This window comes from Geotrypetes seraphini, chromosome 2 (genome assembly GCF_902459505.1).
Source record: "Geotrypetes seraphini chromosome 2, aGeoSer1.1, whole genome shotgun sequence".
Taxonomy (NCBI): Eukaryota; Metazoa; Chordata; class Amphibia; order Gymnophiona; family Dermophiidae; genus Geotrypetes; species Geotrypetes seraphini.
In genome coordinates, this window is record NC_047085.1 from 507,077,459 (window position 1) to 507,099,362 (window position 21,904).

The 21,904-nt window shown below is 45.1% G+C and overlaps 1 pseudogene; it reads left to right on the top strand.

The window, feature by feature from the left end:
• Positions 1-677: 677 nt before the first annotated feature.
• The window catches only part of LOC117354589, an 80,504-nt pseudogene continuing 59,277 nt past the window's right edge, over positions 678-21,904 (top strand).

Sequence of the window (21,904 nt, forward strand, 5' to 3'; positions counted from 1 at the left end):
TCAGCAGTATATCAAATTTGAATAAACATAAACATGCTAAAAAGCACCTGGGAGAGGGAGTGAGAGATGGAAGGGAGAGGCAGAGTTTCTGGTACAGCAGATGCCATATGGAAGAGGCAAAGAGAATGCAGACAGTGAATGGCAAGAAGAGGAGGAAAGCAGAAACCAGACAACAAAAGGAAGAAAAAAAAATTATTTTTATTTTTTTGCTTTAGGATAAAATAGTATTGTAGCTGTGTTGATTAACATTTATAAACAAAGCCCTGCCAACTCAAGATCTCCTCTAGTTCAGCAGTCAGAACTCTGATTGTACAGAATATTAAACTAAGCTAAGCCTTAAGTTTATATACCGCATTTTCTCCATAAAGATATTGTTTCTTTTTATACTTTAATAAAATAAGTTCAGTATGAAACTATTTGAGGATTGTGGGGTTGGAATCAAATGGTTTACAGGGCCTGAGTTTGCACGGATGGAGATGGGAACAAATTTTCCGTCCCCTGACATTCTCTGTCTTCCCCTCCTTCCTTTAACTCCTCCTCTCCCTGCCCCAGAATTATTCTGACCAATAAGAGCCAGAATGAGATAAAACTCCTCCCCCCTCTCAGTGTTAGTGGGCGGATCCCTTTAACTACACCAGCTCTTTTCTGACCAATCAGCACTGAAAGGGGTGGAGCCGAGTAGAAAGCACCAGGACCCGGATGCTGCAAAGGATTCCCTCCCAGTAAGACTCTTAAAGCAGCCTCAGTGGCACAGAAACTTCTCTGCAAACGCCTTCGTATTCTAATGAGCTTTCCTTGTGACGCACGAAAGAGAACGCCCCGCCCCCATCTGCCATGAAATGCTTCCTGCGCTGGGTGTTGTACAGTACTCGCGTCTCTCGGTCAGTGTGAAGCCCCGCCTCCCCTTTGTGATGTCATCAGCCTGCGCCCAACAGGAAACGAACCTCAGAGCTGCAAATCTCACTTCCTGTCCTGTTCCTTCTTCCGACACTGCAAGAAATAAACCCTCGACCAGAGAAAGAGCCCCACATTAATTTCTAATCCTGAAAACTACAAAAGCAGAGAGCAAAATGCCTGCAGGAACTTCTGCCCAGGTGGGAGACTCCCCCAACTCCTTCTGCCCTGGGATGTTGCAGAGTCAGGACCCTGAATAGAGTAGGGGCTGAGGAAAATCACTTTGGGACCCTCCTGAGGGGAAGGAGAGAGATCAGGAGTCTCAAAGGGAGATTTTGGCTGTAACTGTTTTTTCCTGCTATAGTCCTGCTTTGGGACTGTCAATTATGTGGCTGCAAATTATATACACAGAGAAATCTCTTCCTCTGCCCTAATGAGAGCTCTCCTGAAATCTAACCCTCCTCTGGGGTTGTGTTACAAATATGTCCCTCTGTAATGCTCAGCCCCAGCACTGGGAGGTCTCCTGAAATGTAACCCTGTTCTGGGATTCTGTGTTATGTAATTGCAAATTATGTATACCCGGCATAATTTCCTCCTCCCCAATGAGTGCCAGCCCTGGGAAGCCTCTTCCTGGAAGTGCTGCAGAAGATGCTGAGTATGTTTCTGATTTGTATTTCAGATGCAGGTGACATTTGAGGAGGTCGCTGTCTCCTTCTCCCAGGAGGAGTGGGAGTATTTAGATGAAGAGCAGAAGGAGCTCTACAGGGAGGTGATGAAGGAGAATTATCAGACCCTGATCTCTTTAGGTAAGAGATAAAAATCACATGTTTATTAGCAGTAGTGGGCCATCATTATAAGGATAATTTTGATTATGTTTCTCTCGTGTGATGAAAACAAATGAGACCATGAGATCTTGTTGTCCTTCATGTTGAGGGCTATAACTGGGCAGTGGTAGCATGTTGCACGGAAGGTGAGAAAAAGTTCAGTGTCTAATTATAACAGGAAATGGTAGTAGAAGTTGCTTTAGAGCAGTGGTCTCAAACTCGCGGCCCGCCAGGTACTATTTCGAGGCCCTCGGTATGTTTATCATAATCACAAAAGTAAAATAAAACAGTTTCTTGATCATACAACTCTTTAGCTATAAATTACAATATTATTATTACAACAGCCAAATGGAAAGATTTTTAAACTATAGAGTTTTACCTCATGCAAAATTGTCATTTCTTTAATAAGACATTAACTATTTTTTTTTCTGAAGCCCTCCAACTACCTACAAATCCAAAATGTGGCCCTGCAAAGGGTTTGAGTTTGAGACCACTGCTTTAGAGTCAATTTGTGGGCTGCTCGCCCCTTACAGAGGAGTGAAAGTAGGAAGCCAGTCACCCAATTAACGCTAGATTTCTGGGACAAAATGGGGGATGCACTGTTAGATGACAACTGCTATTCTGGATTGATGACCATTAGACGTAATCCAAAATTTGTGCTTGGGATTATGTTTAGGGAGTTTAACAGTTGGGAAGCAAAGTGGTCAAATGAATACAGACAAGGGAACTCCAAGGAAATTTGGAACTTGAGGGAACAGTATGGTCTGAAACTGCTACTTTGTATCCTCTCTTTACAAGTGAGTATTATATAAAGAGTGACATGTTTAGGAAGCCACTAAAATTGAGGAAATCATGGAAAGGGAAGATGGGATAAAGGGATGAAGAAATGGACTATAAGATACTCTAGAGAACTTATGTTACCATTTCTGAAGCTGTATCAGAGGGCAGATGAAAGATTTTGGAAGGACTACAAAGGTAATGGGGATTTTTATAATTTGTAGTGAACATGTAGTAAAGCCTGCAAGTATTGGTCTTCAGTAGTTAAAACGGGTTCAAGAGTGGGAAACGGGGCACAGACCGAGAAGACCAACTAAATATTGCAGGTTATTATCTTGTAGAAGCTAGAGCTGAGAAGGAACAAGTTACCCTTTTAGGAGGGAGTGTTGAGGAAACTGCAGATCTCATGGATGGCTAAAATTGCAGCTGTGAAGCAACAGATCTATTTGAATCTTTAATTTAGGGACAGCACTATGTATATATAGGTTTAAGGTGATTTACAATGTAAAGAGACCATGTAGAACATAGGGAGCTTATAGTGGTCAGTTAAAATCTGCTAAACAAGACACGAATGCTCATGTCATAACAAGTGGCCTTGCTCTTTTCTGCCGGTGTTAGCAATTACATACTGTATAGAGTTATACAAGATATACAATACACTCAGTTATTAAATACAATGCCAGTTCTTGATATACTCAGTTGTACAGTATGAGGATGTTGTTGCGTGGATGATCCTGACGGTTTATGGCACAGAAATGTTATCAGTTTTTTTCTGAATTTTAAGTTGAGAAACCGGGGATAGTATGAAGAGTGGAAACAGGTGAAGAGAAAGGAAAAGTTAAATTTAGGTTGCAGTGTGATTCCTTCCATGCATTCTCAGGGCACACAGCGAGTACAGCCTGATTCAGAGATTTTGGAGGTCTCCAAAAGTGGGTTTTGAACAGTTTTGGAGTAAGACCTAGTACCCACACCCCTAAAATCCTTAAATTACTGCTTGGATTTTTCTCCAGATTTGAATTTAAAGATATTTTTATGCCTTTATAAGCTTAGTTTTGGAAAGGTAACCACTCAGATGGACTCCCCAGGGCAGGGTACTTCAAATTCAGGCCTTATTTGCGACGGATGTCTGTACGGTGAGAGACCGTGTTCAGTTGCGATGTGGAAGGGGGATGAAATTTCATCAGCCAATGTTCCCTCAACCCTTCAAAGGGGTTCTGATACCATTCCAGACAAGAAAGAGATGCCTTCTGCTCCATTGCCAGTGTTTGTGCCGCCTGTGTGAATCCCTCTGTTGCAGGATATAGGTCTAAAGCCTGGTCTTCCCATGGCTTCTCCATCAATTGCTCTGTTTTGGCGCGGATGCCTATGATACTCTGACCATGTCTTTACCGATGCAGGCTGGTATTTCTTCCACGGGGGACATTGTCTCTCTCGCAGATAGCTGTGATCAGGATCCTAGTGGTCTCCAGGATCTCAGGGAGGATCCTGCAGTGTGCCCACACACCTGGTTGATCTAATCTTGGAATCTGTTCAGGAATTGAAGTTGGCCTGTGACTAGTCTGCTGTGGCGTCCTGTTCTCTCATGAGTGACGAGAAGCCGCAGACTGTTTCTTTTCCGGACCATCCTGATATTATCGAGATGCTCACAGGCATCTGGAAAGTGTCGGAGAGTCCCTGAACTGTGCTAGGACCATGTCCAGACTTTATCCATTGGCAGACACCTTCAACTCACGTTTTGCGTCCCCGAAGGTTGGTTCCTTGGTGGCACAAGTCAGTAAGCACACTTCTCTGTCCAGGACTGCAGGGTAGATTTTATCCTTAAGCGTCTATCCGACTCAAGAGTGGCCTCTTCCTTTGTGGCCAGAGCATGTCATACTAAGCTCCGCCATGATCCAGATACTATTGTGATCCAGGATCTTGTTTTTCTCACCTCTGGTGTGGATTATATGCTCTGTACAAAATCTTCAAGGTCTTCATTAAGCTCTCCGCCTACTCCATTATGGTGCATAGGATGTTTTGGAGCCGGCAGTGGTCCGGTGTAGTGCTGCCCGATTCACGATTCGAATCAGGTGAATCGATTCAAATCGATTCAATTTAAAAGAAAATCGGCCTCCCGATTCAATGGCCGACCCTTCCTCTGTGTCTTCCTAAAGCAGGAGCTGCAGAGCTGCCTTTTGCTGGCCATCCACTGCGACTCCTACTTGAGGGGGGAGGGTCAGTCAGATAGGCCTCCCCCAGTTTTTCTGCTCTTGCCTTCCCCAGTTTCTCCACTCTTACCTCCCCCAGCTTCCCTGCTCTTGCCTCCACCAGCTTCCCCACTCTTACCTCCTGTAGGCTAATAGGGCAGCCTGCAGGCTCGCTAGTGTTTTAGAGATCCCTGCAGCTGCCCATGATCCTCAGCAGCACATTCTCTCTGCTGCGATCCTGCCCCTGCTTTGATGTCAGGGGCAGGATCGCGGCAGAGAGCACTTGCCGCTGAGAACCACGGGCAGCTGCAGGGATTGCTAAAACACCAATGAGCCTGCAGGCTGCTCTATTAGCGTTAAGGAGGTAAGAGCAGGGAAGGTGCAGGCTTCAGGGGGAGCAGGTGTTCGTTCGCGGCGGAGAGGAGGAAAAGAGTGCCTTAGGCGGGAGGGAGCAGGCCTTCGGATGAGGAGCTGGCATTTGCGGTGGATAGGAGGAAAAGAGTGCCTTCGTGGCAGAGGGGAGCAGGCCTTCATGGAGGGAGCAGGCCTTCGCGGTTGGGAGGAAGAGAGAAAGTGCCTTCGTGGGGGGAGCAGGCCTTCGTGGGGGGAACAGGTTTTCCCGGCGGCGAGCAGGCCTTCAGGGCAGGGAGGCAGGCCTGTGCAGAGGGAAGAGGAGAAAGATTTCCTTTGGCGGAGGGGTGGCAGGCCTGTGCAGAGGGAGGATGAGGAAGGAATAAAAGAAGGGAGGGGAGATGCCAGAGCTGGGGTGGGGTGAAGGGAAGGGAAGAAAGAAACCAAACCAAAAAGATGGGGAGGAAAGCAAAGAAGAGGTGCTGGACTAATGGGGAGAGAGGGAGAGAGAAATGCAAGACCAGAAGGGGAAGGGTACAAGAGGGACAGATTCTGCTCCAAAGTAGGTGGGCAGGGTGCAGGATGGCAGGAGAGATAGTAGGAGATAGCCTGTACCTGGGGACGGGGATACAGGAGGTAAGGAAGAGAGAAAGAAGAAGCTGGATATGGGGAGAGATAAGAGGCTGGGCATGGAAGGAGCATAGGAACAAGGACACAAGGGGGACAGTACTGGAGAGGAGAATAGGGACACAGAAGAGAGATGCTGGATGAAAGGGTAGATGAGAAAAGGAGAGATGATGCACCTGTGGATGGTGGGGTCCATCGCTGCAGCTGCGGGGTGATGGAGATGAACCAAAGGAAAGATGCCAGACCTCCGGGGCAGGAAAGGGAAACAGAAGGGGAGGACATTGATGGAAGATGGATGGTTAGCACGGAGAAAGAAGGAGAGCCTAATCAGAAGACAACCAGAGCAACATGGGACCAACAAGATTTGAAAAATGACCAGACAACAAAAGGTTGGAAAATAATTTTATTTTTGTTTTGTGATTACAATGTGTCATATTTGAAATGTGTATCCTTCTAGAGCTGGTGTTGGACCGCAAACATGAGCTAGGATTTAATAGAGAGGAACTATATTTTTTGTTTGCTTATTTTATTTACACCACAGGACCAGTGTGGTTAGGAGAGGGTGAAGAGGGTATAAAATAAACCCACCAGGATGTCTGGAAAAAAACCCACCCAATTGGGCAGGAAAATCGTTAGTTCAGGGATTCCTCTTCTGAGGTGACCCTGAGAAGGTTACCCTTCAGATGGCAACTGCTGTTTGGCAAAGGTGTGGATGACCTGATGGCAAGTGTGCAGAATCATAAGCCCAAGGCCTTGCTAGATAATTGAACCCTGTCTTCTAGGGTTCGGGGCGCTCTAGCTTTTGTCACCCCAGTTGCTCATGTCAGTACTTTGGGGGTCCACAGGGCAGTGCTCTACCCCAGTAGGCAGTCAGAGATTCAGGGGTTCCCGTCATCATAAGCCATCAGGGAGTTGTCCCGCAGTGCCTTCCAAGAAGCAATTCTGACACCAGGCTGAACCCCCAAGGATCGGGCGTCAGTTTTCAGAATTTCTAGTGGAATGGCAGGCCTTTACCTCAGACTGCTGGATTTTTTTGCGTGGTGCACTGTGGCAGTAGCCTCTGCTTTGTTTGCTCTGTCCGACCTGAAATCTCAACCAGGCCCTTCGGTCTCTAACGCGTCCACCCTTTGAGCCCCTAGACCAGAGGTGGGTAACTCAGGTCCTTGAGGGACGGAATCCAGGCTGGTTTTCATGATTTCCCCATTGAATATGCATGAGATCTATTTGCATGCACTGCTTTCAATCCTGAAAAGCCGACTGGATTCCGGCCCTCGAGAACCAGAGTTGCCAACCCCTGCCCTAGACCACTCCTCCCTGATGTATCTTGCCATCAAGACAGTTTTACTGGTGGCCATTACTTCAGATCGCCAGGTGTTTAAACTTCAGGCTCAATCTATGCCATGATCCTTTTCTTAAGAACATGGATTCTGGTGTATTTCTGCACACTGTTCCCTTGTTTCATCCGAAGGTGGATTCAGCCTTTCACATCAACCAGCAGGTGTGGCTCCCATCTTTTACCTCCTCTGGGTCTCAGGAGCAGGACCGGGTGTTGCAGTCCCTGGTCGTGCACAGGGTTTTGTTAGGCTACCTGGAGGTCACAAATTATTTGGGTCTTCAAATATTTGTTTGCTGTGGTGGGTCTGGCCTGCAGGGGCAGGTCGGCGTCTAAGGCTATTATTTATAGATGGATTTGTAGAGCTATTTCTTCTGCCTACATTGCAGCCGGCAAGAAGCCCCCTCTTTCTGTGCAGGCTTATTCTACTAGAGGCACGTCCTCGTCTTTTATTGAATCATCAGGTGATTTCTTTGGAGGATATTGCGGACTGTTACCTGGTCTTCGCTGCAAACCTTTATAGGATTGATGTGGCAGCCAAGCAGGATGCTGTTTTTGGTTCCTCTGTTTTGGCAGCGGTCTCATCAGTCCCACCCTGATTTTATGGGACTGCGCTGTTACAACATGCTTGTCCAGGAATAAAGTGGAATTTTACAAGAACGAAAGTTGAGGTTCTTACCTTTACTAATTTTCTTTCTTGTAAATCTACACTTTATTCCTGGAGCCTGCCCAGGACATTGCTGATTCACCAATCATCTGCCTTGACCAGTACTGGTAAGCTGAATTTCTGACCAGCCTTTTGAAGAATGCCATCTGACTATGTTTAGCACTTTGCCCTGGGGTTTCTAGTGCCCCTTTCATCAGTGCAGGGGAGGGGCTGAAGACTCTGTATAATTGAGGCTTCCTATAAGTTGTCTGGTGAGTATGGATAAACAAAACCACTTGTCCAGGAATAAAGTGTGGATTTACAAGAAAGAAGATTAGCAAAGGTAAGAACCTAATCTTTCATTGCAATCGCACCTGTGAGTCTATATTAATAACAGAAAACTCAGCTTTAGACACTCTGACATAAGGTTCTGCTAGCTTTACTGGAGACTGATTAAAAAAGCATACTGCTAGACACCTCTAGAGGTGGAAGGGCCTAGTATGTCCAGTTTGCTCATGCTATTCACATTCCCCAAACTTTTGGGTAGCACCTTGTATTAAAAATCTCTGAAGCATCCACAGGTTATAGAGGCAGACAGGAGCCCAGGACAAAGATACGGTAGATTCTGGTATTTTCCACACTAGCAGACTATTCACATCTCAGGTTCCGATTGGTGGTGATTTTTCACTTTATATCTGATGAAAGTCTCATCTACAGTATTGATAGGATACAAGTTGCAAAAAGATGCCAAGAAATAACCTAATTAAAATGGAAAAGTAATCCTTACTGCACTAGTTGAAGATAATCTCTGAAATTCTGATTCTTTGCTGGAAAGATTTCTTTGGAGAAGGATGTGGAAAAATGATTTTAGCTTCCTGCCCTTTCTCTATGCTCATATCAGTCTGAGTATTCTCAGAGAGTTTGTTTTACCTTATTCTAGATGTTCTGGTGTGAACAAGGAGACCTGCATGTTGTATAAGTGTTGAAGAAGTTTGCATATATTGAAATGAGGTGATAATACATTGAACTATTTAGAGTGGGATTAAAGATGAGTAAAGAGGATTTATGTTACTTTTTATGAGGTATAATCATTTTGAGAAAATTAATTGAATGCAATTTTCTTACCCCAGCAGCAGGTTCTCTAACCGTCACCCCTAAGATTATATCCCACATCGAACGAGGGGAAGAGCCGTACATCAGGGGTGAGCCTGGATCAGAGGAAAGAGAAATTGGGAAAAGCAGCTCCCCAGGTGAGTGGAGTAATAAGAGGGACCGGGGTAAAAATGTCTAATCTAATCTAAACTTCCATTTGTGCGTCGCACATACTTATACAGGCTCAAGGCGACAGAACAAGGAGGAAGGGGGGTATGGAGAAATATGAGAGGGGACCCAGAAGTAGGGGGGAGTTATACAGAAACTAAGACAGTTAGTTGTCAAAGAGGTGAGTCTTCAGTTTTTTTCTGAATGTAGTGCAGTTTGTCTCTGTCCTAATAACTTCCGGTAGGTCTTTCCAGGTTTTTACACCCAGATAAGTTAGCATAGAGTTGAAAATTTGCTCGTAGTGGAGGTTTTTTGTGAATGGTAGATTTAGTTGGATTCTGTTAAGGATTCTTTTTGAAGTTGACCAAAAATTAGAGAATAATTGGATGTGAGGGGCTGCTGAGTTTCCGTATGGAATCTGGTGTAGGATACAAGACGATTTGAAAATTATTCAAGATGTTATTGGAAGCCAATGTAATTGCGTGATGAAGGTTGTGATTGAGTCAAATTTCTTTAATTTGTAGATTAGTCTAACTGCTGTGTTCTGGATGAGTTGTAGTTTGTGGATAAAAAAGGTGTTGATGCCAAGGTAGGCAGATTTGCAATAGTCCAATTGAGCAAGGACCATTATCTGAACGATCAGAGCCAAGTGGTGTGGGTGAAAGTATGATCTTGTGAGTTGCAGTAGACGCATAGTATAGATGGTCTTTTTCCAAAGGTTAGATATTTTCCGAAGGTTAGATATTTGTGGTTCCATTGGAAGAGTGAGTTTAGGTATGACATTCTGTTGTGCGGTGTGGAAACCAATGGTTTTGGTCTTAGTGGCGTTCAGTTTCAGCTTGTTGTTCGTTGTTCAGGTTTGAAATTTATCTATATTGTTTGAGATTTTTTTGGCAATATTAGGATGGTTATGGGAATGAGGAGGAGGATGTTGTCGGCATACAACAGTACCGTTTCATCTTCCATTTTGATGTGACCCAGCGAGCTCATGAATAAATTGAATAGGATTGGGGATAATGGGGAGCTTGTGGGACGCCACATAACGCCTTCCAAGGGTTGGAGTATGATTCTTGCCTTTTGACTATATATTCACGATTTTGTAGGAAGTCGGCAAACCAATTCAGTACAGTTCCTGTTATACTGATTTCTGATTGCCTTCTATAGACACCTTTTGTAGGGAAAGCACTGGGGGTTCTGCCCCTTTATAGATAAGGATCAGTCACTTGACCTGTAAGGGAAGGCTTAACCTATGGGCCATACAATGTAAGCTCTGGAAAGGTGGAGGGAAGGTGTTTATCTTTAACTTCACATGTCAGAAATCTTGAAGCTCAAAACCGTGTTGTGAGGGAGTCAGAAGGAAGGTGTGTTTTGTGGTGCCAGATCCTGGGTTGTGACTGGGTCTCTGTGTGCAGAAACTTGGGAAACAGTAGGGTCTCTGGATGTCCAGCTGGCTGGCATAAATGCGAAGACCTAAATGTGTCACTTTAATACATCACTTAGCGTAATATTTGCCTCTTTTTCCTCAGTGTGACTTAGATGCCCTTTCTTCACTTAATTGACTTATACAAAGTTAATCTTATTATGCTCAGTAAACCTTTCCATATCAATATTCCATACAGATCCCAGGATAATCCATACGACCAGGATAATGTTAGCAGAGCCTTTTTGCTGTCAGTAGGTGGTCACCCGGATCTCTTCTGAATATTGCTGGTAAATCCCAGTTCCACTCAGCCTGGACTATTCCTGCCATAACCAGATAATGCTGAGGTGGTATGTCCATATTTTTAGTGGCACTAGCGGGATAAGTACTGCTGGAAATCAAGTTTCAAGTTTAATAAGTCTTGATATATCACCCAGTGAGAGACCTTTCTGAGCAGTTTATAATAGAACTTTAAAATCACTCAGAAAATTGGAAGAAAATATATCTGGGGATAGAAAAGAGTAGAATGCATTTTAGATTACTTGGCAACAGGACTTGGTTTTCAATAGGCAGCATAGAGGCATGTTTTTGGTCAAAGGCATCCTCAGATAAGATGATGTCGAGACCTCGTTTGAATCTAATCTTTGATTCTTCAGTGAAAAAGTTGAGGGAAGTGTGTTCCAAAGAGTAGGGCCGTTACATTGAAGATTCGTGACCGTATACAGTCATTGATGTTGCAGAATGAGGGTATAACGAGTAGATTTGAGTAGGCCAAGCAAAGAGTCCTAGGACTGTTGGGAATTGGGAATCGGAAGTCAAGAAAGATATGGCCCGGTGAGAGGGACTTGTCTGGGTAAGAGCTTTGTTAACGTAACGAAGGGACACATTAACCAGCCTATACACACACACACGCATATCAAAAACAGGTCGCACTCCAGAGATGATCATCGGATGGCACCCATAGACCTCTCGGCTTCCAAGTATGTAGTCCAAAGTTGCTCAAACTGTGTCCCCTTTGCTTTCCTCTCCGCTCCCCTCTTTCCTTCCCCACTCCCATCTCTCTCTTTTGCATCTTTAAATCTTCACCAGCACGAGCAGCTTCTCCGGCTGACTGCTCATGCTGCCATTGGCTTGACCTCTGATGTCAATTCCTGGTCCCGCAACCCGGAAGTGATTTCAGAGGGAGCCAGGCTGGGGCGAGCAGCAGGCTAGAGTAGTTGCTCGGGCTGGTGAAGATTTTAAAGAAAGATGTGGGGCAGAGAGGTGCCGGTGCCCCAACCAAGACAGCACCTAGGGTGGTACGCCCCCCCCACTTACTTCTCTACTGTGCCCCACAGAACTTGAATGGTGGTGGGAGCGATGAGGGGAGTGTAGCAGTAATTAATTGGGTATAATAAGCATCTGTAACATGTCTAGGGAAAGGGTCCACCCAAGCTACTAGCCAGGTTCAGATTTATGCAATCTTTTTTTTGTTTTTTGTTTTTCAATTTTTATTAGAATTTTATAATGAATACAAAACAATATAATCACCACAAGTACACCACTGCAGAATACTACAGCCACTCAATATAGCATACAAAGTAAACATTTCACTATTATACCCCAATCCCACAACCCATCATATTATAAAATAAAAAGAAAACAAGAAAAACAAAAGAATACATCAACAATATAAACACTATGTGGAAGTCCCATTGTTGTTTCTTCAAAAAGACTCCCAAACAACCACCCTGCCCCTCCCCCCCAAACCCCCCTTCCCACTCAACAGAAAGATAGGATCCAGATTTATGCAATCTTATTAGAATGATGAGACCAGAATAGCTGAAACTGACTTTTTGACATTTTTCATTGATAAAGTGAGTAAAATAGCTGCAGAGTTTAGAGATAAGACGCCACCTTTGAGAGAGGATCACTTGCTGAACGATGGTCTGAGTTCGACTCTGAGAGACAATCGATACATATTATTTAACAGCTGAATAAGACAGCATGCCCTTTAGACCCTTGTCCGGTTGGGGTTTTTTCAACAATCAGTGAAGCTATTTATTGAAATTAGTGACGAAGTTTCCGCAGAAAGGCATTGTGTCTAAGTCACTAAAGGAGCGGTGGTGTGGCCACTCTTGAAGGATAGAGTAGATGGTAGCCTGTTGCAACATTTTTGTCTGATTTCATCTTTACCCTTTTTATCAAAAGTCCTTGAAAAGATTTTGCTTCACCAACTTCAGGATTTCTTGGAGAAGTCAAACCTTTTGGATAATGGTCAATTTGGATTGCAGATACATCGTTCAACAGAATTATTATTGATTTCAACCTTAGATGTGATCTACAGGGGGCTTGATCAGGGTAAATCATTTTTTATAGTTTTCCTGGATGTCTCCACTGCTTTCGACATAATTGCGCATCAGATTCTTTTACGGAGATTACCGGTATTGGGCATTAGAGGTACTGTATTACAGTGGTTTGCATCCTATTTGTCAGGGAGAATGTTTTGTGTGGAGTTGGAATGGGCACTGGTGACCTGTGGAGTACCAAAGCAAAATATTGAAAAATGTATATCAACACAAAATATAACGTACTACACCAAGTTGATATATAGAATATTACCTACCAGGAGGAAAAGATCTCAGATTTTACCACATAGGGAACATGTATGTTTTCTCCCTATATTGGAGTGGTATATGGTTGTCTTTCATCGATCAAAAACCTCCTTCCACACAAAATTTATATTTTTTATAATAAATATTTTAAATATTTTTAAATCTTTTTGTCTTTTTGTCTTATCTTTTTATATATAAAGTGCAAATAGCGTTACTTATCTGCTTCTTTGAAAATGTAGAAAATTCCAAGTGAAAGTGCTGGGTGCATAGATGAAAGTGCTTCAATAGAGGATATATTCAAATAAAGTGCTTTGTGCCTAAATGGAAAAATTGCACATTAGATAAAGTGCAAATGCTTGAAACTGCCCAAATGCATTACAATGAAAAATGGCTTAAAAGGCAGCACTTATCTCAAGAAGCTGTCACGCTAAGAAGGTAAAGCGTGCTCCAGGAATCATCAAAAAGCGTTGGAGAAAGTACCCAAACAGCAACTTTTCACTATATATAAAGAATTAGTTCCGTTCTACGGGCCCCGTTTCACCACAGGCTTCATCAGGAAGCATGCTTTAACAGAAAAGTATTAGAAAAAGTTAAAAGTTAAGTCATTTTAAATCCATAAATATCTTATAAAGTCATGCACACTTACTTTGTGTCTGTTCAGAATCAATTCAGTACACATTATACCATACACAAAATGGCGCTTTTATCTAAAAGAACGCTTGCACATGCGCATTTGCTTGATTACAGGCATGACTCAATTTAAAAAGATATTCTAATGTGATTTGAAAAAAGAAAAAGAAAACAGAAAAACAAAGTTAGACATTAGATAAAGACCATCGATACTTTGTTGTTATATGAAACTTGACCATTCGACTTTAGAATTCAAGCCGTATGGATGTACACTGTTCAATCTGAATATCCACCTAGTCATGCCTGTAATCAAGCAAATGCGCATGTGCAAGCGTTCTTTTAGATAAAAGCGCCATTTTGTGTATGGTATAATGTGTACTGAATTGATTCTGAACAGACACAAAGTAAGTGTGCATGACTTTATAAGATATTTATGGATTTAAAATGACTTAACTTTTAACTTTTTCTAATACTTTTCTGTTAAAGCATGCTTCCTGATGAAGCCACTCTGTGGTGAAACGGGGCCCGTAGAACGGAACTAATTCTTTATATATAGTGAAAAGTTGCTGTTTGGGTACTTTCTCCAACGCTTTTTGATGATTCCTGGAGCACGCTTTACCTTCTTAGCGTGACAGCTTCTTGAGATAAGTGCTGCCTTTTAAGCCATTTTTCATTGTAATGCATTTGGGCAGTTTCAAGCATTTGCACTTTATCTAATGTGCAATTTTTCCATTTAGGCACAAAGCACTTTATTTGAATATATCCTCTATTGAAGCACTTTCATCTATGCACCCAGCACTTTCACTTGGAATTTTCTACATTTTCAAAGAAGCAGATAAGTAACGCTATTTGCACTTTATATATAAAAAGATAAGACAAAAAGACAAAAAGATTTAAAAATATTTAAAAATATTTAAAATATTTATTATAAAAAATATAAATTTTGTGTGGAAGGAGGTTTTTGATCGATGAAAGACAACCATATACCACTCCAATATAGGGAGAAAACATACATGTTCCCTATGTGGTAAAATCTGAGATCTTTTCCTCCTGGTAGGTAATATTCTATATATCAACTTGGTGTAGTACGACCTGTGGAGTACCTCAGGGATCGGCATTATCGACTATATTGTTTAATATTTATCTGCTCCCATTAGAAACATAGAAGATGATGGCAGAAAAGGGCCATAGCCCATCAAGTCTGCCCACTCCATTAACCCTCCCCTAAAACCTCCTAAGGGGTCGCTCACAGGTGGTATCACCTCTACACTGCCCTCGTAAAGATCTGACGTGGGCATCCCATTTATTCTTAAAATCTTGTATGCTGCTGGCCGCGATCACCTGCTCTGGGAGTTTGTTCCAATGGTCTACCACTCTTTCTGTGAAGAAGTACTTCCTGGTATCCCCATGAAATTTCCTGCCCCTGATTCTCAGCGGATGTCCTCTCGTGGCTGACAGACCCCTGAAAGAGAAAATGTTGTCTTCCACCTCTATGTGGCCAGTGATGTACTTAAATGTCTCAACCATGTCTCCCCTTTCCCTACGCTCTTCGAGAGAGTATAGCCGCAATCTGTGCAGCCTGTCCTCGTTTGAGAAATCCTTAAGCCCCAAGATCATCCTAGTGGCCATGCGCTGAACCGACTCAACTCTCAGTACGTCCTTACGGTAGTGTGGCCTCCAGAATTGCACACAGTTCTCCAGATGAGGTCTCACCATGGTTCTGTACAATGGCATTATGACCTCCGGCTTCCGGCTAACAAAGCTTCTATGGATACAACCCAGCATTTGTCTAGCCTTGGATGTAGCCTTTTCCACTTGGATGGCTGTTTTCATGTCTTTACTAATGACCACCCCTAAGTCCCGCTCTGCTGCCGTCCTAGCCAAGGTCTCGCCGTTCAGTGTGTATGTTCTGCACGGATTATCGTTGCCAAGGTGCATGATCTTGCATTTTTTCACGTTGAAGCCCAGCTGCCAGGTCGTGGACCAATGTTCCAGTAAAAGCAGGTCTTGCTTCATGCTGTCGGACAAATCATTTCTACTTACAGTGTTACATAGTTTGGCGTCGTCGGCAAACAATGCTATCTTACCTTGAAGCCCCTGGGTCAGGTCTCCTATGAATATATTGAAAAGGATCGGTCCCAGGACCGAACCCTGCGGCACTCCACTGAACACCCTCGACGTTTTGGAGAGGGCACCGTTAACCAACACTCTCTGAAGTCTACCACTTAGCCAGTAAGTGACCCATTGAGTTAGTGTTGCACCTAATCCCATCGATTTCATTTTGTTCAATAATCTACGGTGGGGGACGCTGTCAAAAGTTTTACTGAAGTCCAAATACACGACGTCCAGGGACTCTCCTTGGTCCAGCTTTCTAGTTACCCAGTCAAAGAAGCTGATAAGATTGGATTGGCATGACCTACCCTTGGTGAAACCGTGTTGGTGGGGGTTGCGTAGATTCTCCTCGTTCAGGAAAGTGTCTAATTCACGTTTGATTAGTGTTTCCATGAGCTTACTCACAATTGAAGGGAGACTCACCGGTCTGTAATTCTCAGCCTCTGCCCTGTAACCGTTTTTGTGCAGAGGAATGACGTTAGCTGTTTTCCAGTCCAAAGGGACTTTTCCTGTACTCAGGGAGAGGTTGAAGAGTATGGATAATGGTTCCGCTAGGACATCACACAGCTCTCTGAGCACTCTGGGGTGCAGATTGTCCGGTCCCATAGCCTTGTTCACCTTGTGTTTTGATAGCTCGCTGTAGACGTCACTGGGTGTAAACTTGTGGTTCAGGAACGGGTCTCCCGAGTTGTGCTTCTCCTGCAACTGTGGGCTGGACCCTGGCCCCTCGCAGGTGAAGACTGAGCAGAAGTACTCATTTAGTACTTCGGCTTTATCTGTGTCTGACTCTGTATAACTCCCATCAGGTTTTCTGAGGCGTACTATCCCATCAGTGTTTCTTTTTCTGTCACTAATATACCTGAAGAAAGATTTGTCCCCCTTTTTGAGTTCTTTGCTAAGTTTTCTTCTATTCGAAGCTTGGCCTCTTTGACTGCCAGTTTGACAGCTGATGACTTAGCCGTATATTTTGTTCTAGCCTCTTTTTCCCTGAGCTTTTGTAGGATATGAATGCACGCTTCTTGTCTTTGACTAGATCTGATATCTCTGTGGTGAACCATTGAGGTCTGTTGTTTCTTCTCCGTTTACTTACTGATCTTATGTAGTGGTTTGTTGCTGTGTGTAAGGTAGATTTCAAGGTTGACCACATATCCTCCACATCATTGGTCATCGCTTGGTGTTGCAGTGCTTGATGGACAAAATCTCCCATGCGTTTAAAGTCCGTGCCTCGAAAGTTGAGTACTTTTGTTGTCGTGCTTGATCTGGAGAAACCCTTTTTGAGGTTGAACCATATCATATTGTGGTCGCTGGTGGCTAGCTTATCGCCTACCGAGATCTCCGAGACGCTTTCTCCATTGGTGAGCACCAGATCCAGTATCACTTGGGCCCTAGTAGGCTCCAGCACCAATTGCTTGAGTTGTGCTCCCCTTATGGAGGAGAGCAGCCTTCTGCTGCCGCTGGTCGAGAAGTGCAGGCTCTTGAGATAAGCTATAAGTTTTATGCCGACGACCTTCAATTCCTGGTCCCGGTCGAGAATTCAATGCAAGACGCGATTTCACGATTAGAAAGATGTTTTGATGTAATCAAAGTGGATGGACACTAATCATTTAAAATTGACTATGTGTAAAACCGAGACACTCTGTGTAGGTCGCCAGAAACTAGTAGAATTATTTCCATCTGTACTGATTGAGTTTGGATAATAGTTTTTCCGGTATCTAATGAATGCAAATACCTGGGGGTGATATTGGATTCCACTTTGTCTTTTAAGCCACAGATACATGAGCAGTGGTGTCTAAAGCTCTTTTAAAACTTCACTGCTTCATAAATTAAGAGATTTTCTTGGGGGTCACGTGACGCTAGCGCGCTGAACGGATGCGAGTAGATCGGGCTCCGCTCCTTCCCCCAGAAATCGCCTCACAACTTGCTGATAGCTGGCACGCACCGCGCTGAATTCATACTACTTCACTTCGGGCTCTCTCCTGCTACCATGTGAGCGCTCGGAGGCGCGTAGATCAGCTGCGATCGGCCGGCATGCTGATAAGGACCCCGAGGCCTGGAAAAGAGAGGTCAGTTAAGCCGGAAAAAATGGCGGCCCCCAGCCCGATCTCGGCAGCTGCGTCCCAGCACGAGGCATACATGCATGTCTCAGTCTGCTATCTTTCTAAATTGCTGGATGAAAAACTGTCTAAACTGCATGCTGTGCTGGAAGAAGTAAAAGACAGCATTGCAGAACACGCTGCGCGTCTCCAGCAGGCTGAGGAGCGAATCTCGGCCCAAGAAGATCGGGCGGACACGGCGGATGGGCGACTGGCGGCCTTGGAAGCAAGGGTCCAGCGGCTGGATGATCGGGCTGAGGAGGCTGAAAACCGCAGCCGTCGAAACAACTTAAGGCTCATAGGGGTGCCGGAGTTGGTCCGGGACACTGAGCTAGGAGACTTGGTGGCCACGTGGTTGCCTCAGGCCCTGGGACTCATGGCTTCCCTGGGCCCGGTGCATGTGGAAAGGGCACACCGCATAGGAGCGCCACGTGCTGAGGGGGCCAGACCACGTCCTGTTATAGCCCGATTTCTCAACTATGCGATTAAGGCCCGTATCTTGGAGGCATACCGACGAGCCCGCTCCCTGGATTACAACGGCACCAAGCTTCTGCTCTTTCAGGACTTTTCCATCTGGCTCTCAGAGAAACGAAGGGCTTTGGCGCCCTACTGCACACAGCTTCATGCCAGAGGGATTAAATTCACCCTTCAATATCCTGCTAAGGTGCGCTTCCAAACCAACACCGGCGTGGTCATGATGGATACTCCAGCAGCGCTTCGTTCATACCTGGAGGGACTGCCGGCTCCCTGAGGGATCTGAAGCCGGTGTGGGCCCGATTGACATATCGCATAGCCCTCCAGGGAGGTAGCGGGCTTTCTCTCTGCTGTCAAAGCAGGGATGGTATCCTTTGGCCGGGGCCCGAAGAGAGATGGAAGCTGGCGGCCTCTGGACTGTGGCTCCTGGACTTACACATCCCATGGCTATATTCCTGCCACCTGTACCCATTGAGCCCCTTCTTTGGGATCCTGGTCCGCTTCATCGTGCAGGGGGCATGACTCTCTTCCTCTGCAGCCTGCTGTGAAGCCCGGGGTGGATGTTCTGTTTATTGCCACATTTGAAGAGCGTGTTTGTTTACTTTTGTTGTTCTTGTGCTGACTATATAGATATCATGCTGCACTTTGTTTTCTGGGGGGGGTGCGGGGCAATGATTCTACACTGGTTCCGGGATGGGTAGAGTGATGGAAGGTGGGTCAGTTCGGAAGGGGGGTGGCTGGGAGGTATGGGGTGGGGGGGAGTGTATCGGGGGGGGGGGTATGATTGGGGATGTATGTGTGGAGTCTCGAGAGCGCGGGTAGTTATGTATTGCCTTCATTTGCTAATATATGATTCCTTTGATGCTGAGCAGGCGGAGGGCCTTGCTGGGGGGCTCTTCTACCTCTATCACTATCAGATTGTCTTTTCTGCTCCTATCGATCCAGGCCGGGTGGACAATGGTTAATCTAAAATTTTCGTCTCTTAATGCGGATGGGATCCACTCCCCGGTCAAACGGAAAAAAATAATCTCCTGGTTCCGCAGGGAACATAACGATATTGCTTTCCTACAAGAGACCCATCTCACAAATGTTGAACACGAGAAACTTAAGAGGGACTGGGTGGGTGAAGTGTACTACTCTTCTTACAACACTCGTCAGAGAGGGGTAGCCATTTTGGTCCATAAACAACTCCCGTTTCAATTGCATAAGGTTATCCAGGATAAAGAGGGCCGATATGTCATAGTGCTGGGTGAGCTCTGGGGAAGGCAATACTTATTTTGTAATGTGTATGCTCCTAACATATATAATCACTGTTTCTTCTCGGGGTTGATGTCGCGGCTGGCACAGTATCCGGGTTACCAAATCCTCATGGGGGGCGACTTTAACATAACAGCGGATCCTTCCCAAGATTGTGCGCCCGCTAAACGCTTCCCTAAGGACCACATGAGTAAAAGAGTTAACTTTTTGACCACGCAGTTAGGACTATTAGATATTTGGCGCCTCTTCCACCCTACGGAGCGTACCTATACGTTTTATTCCAATCCTCACAATCTTTACACTCGTCTTGACTACTTCTTGCTCTCTCCCACGCTGCTGCCCATTGTTTGTGCTGTGGAGATAGAGGACGTTCCTCTTTCCGATCACTCCCCTGTGACGCTCTCTCTTCAAATTATAGCTGACTCTTCGGCTCGGACGTGGCGTTTCTCGGGATACCTCTTTAAAGATCTTGGTTTTCGTAGATACCTTAGGGAAAAATGGATGGACTACTACAATACCAATTCTGATCCTGACATTGATCCTGGGCTGTTCTGGGAGGTCTCCAAGGCAGTATTACGGGGTTTCATTATCGCGTATGTCGCGGGAAGGAAAAAGAAATTGGAAGCGGAACTGCTGTTGCTATCGGGCGAGTTCCAACAGCTGCGGAGGCGCCACCAGGGGACTCAGCAGGAGGCTGATCGTATCCGCATACGTACACTTAGACAGCAAATAGATACGATTCTCTCAGGGCGAGCGGAGAGGGATCTGTATTTTCGTCGTTATAATTTACATCGGTGGGGGGAAGAGCTGGGAGGCTGATGGCGCGCTTGGTCCGCCCCTATCGTAAGCGACAAGTCATCACCGCTATTACCGACACACAGGGTCACACACATACGACTGAAGTACACATACATCATCAATTTGTATCGTATTACAAAGATCTATATGCTGAGCGACCCTCGACGGACGCGGATAGAGACCGCTTTTTCGGTGATATTGTCCTTCCCCGGCTCCAGCCGACTCAAGTTCAGGCTCTGAATGCTCCCATAACTCGTCTTGAGGTGGAATTGGGTATTAAAGACCTTAAATTGACTAAATCACCCGGGCCGGATGGTTACGGTCCGGAATACTACAAGATTCTGTCTGACGTTATATCTGACCCTCTGGCGGCTGCTTTTAATTCCTTGCACTCCCAAAAAGGCGTGGACCGCTACAATCTGGCACATGTAGTTTTGTTACCCAAGCCGGGTAAGGACCCGTCCCAGGTGGGCTCTTATAGGCCCATATCGCTACTTAATCAAGACGCAAAATTGCTAGCTGCGTTACTTGCTAAACGCCTGAACGTCTATCTCCACCTCCTTATCCATGAAGATCAGGTGGGCTTCGTGCCTGGCAGATATGCCTCCATGAATCTCACGAGAGCTTTGATGGCCATTTACTCTCGCAGAGGGGGAAATAACCAGGCGGCTATAGTGGGCCTCGATATGGAGAAGGCGTTTCATAGCATATCTTGGTCATACCTCTTCTGTGTTATGGGGCACTATGGGTTGGAAGGCACATTTGTGGACTGGGTGCGTGGTCTTTATTTTTTGCCTCAGGCTAAGCTTTTTATTAATGGACAACTTACTTCCTCTTTTCCGCTTGCACGAGGTACTCGCCAGGGGTGCCCTCTGTCCCCGCTACTTTTTCTTCTGGCTATTGAACCCTTAGCGGTTAAGATTCGATCTCATCCTTCGCTTCTCGGTATTAAGGTTGGAGCCAAGGAAAGTCGCATCAATCTATTCGCGGACGATATTCTGTTATATTTGGAAAACGCACCATCACACTTACCGGAGGCTCTTTCTCTTGTTCAAGATTTTGGGAAAGTCTCGGGACTTAGGGTTAATTGTGCCAAATCTGAACTCCTGCCTCTGGCTTCTCATAGACATGAGCAATGGCATGACGCTTTACCGATTCTGCCGGTTCGGAAACCCATGTGATACCTTGGTGTTTATTTGAGCACCCAATCTCATCTTCTTTATCAATACAATGTTCTCCATCATATTGAGGCTATCCGTGCTCTATGTGAGAAGTGGAAGGATTTACCCCTCTCCCTGTGGGGCCGTGCGGCGTTATTCAAAATGGTACTCCTGCCGAAGCTTTTATATCCGCTTCAAACGATTCCGCTTTGGATCCTGAACAAGGATGTCCAAGTCTTTCGGTCTATTCTTCTCTCTTTCCTGTGGCGCAAGCGACGGGCTCGCATCAGTTTTGCTACTTTATCCCTAGACTCTGGGCAAGGAGGCCTAAATCTTCCTGATATTCGCAGGTACAACGTTGCTTCCCTAATGCGCTTTGTCCATGAGGGTATCTCTGGCCACTATAGGTATTCACCATCGGGATGGATCCAGGCGTGGTGCGCTCCTCATTCCTTTGTATCTTTATTG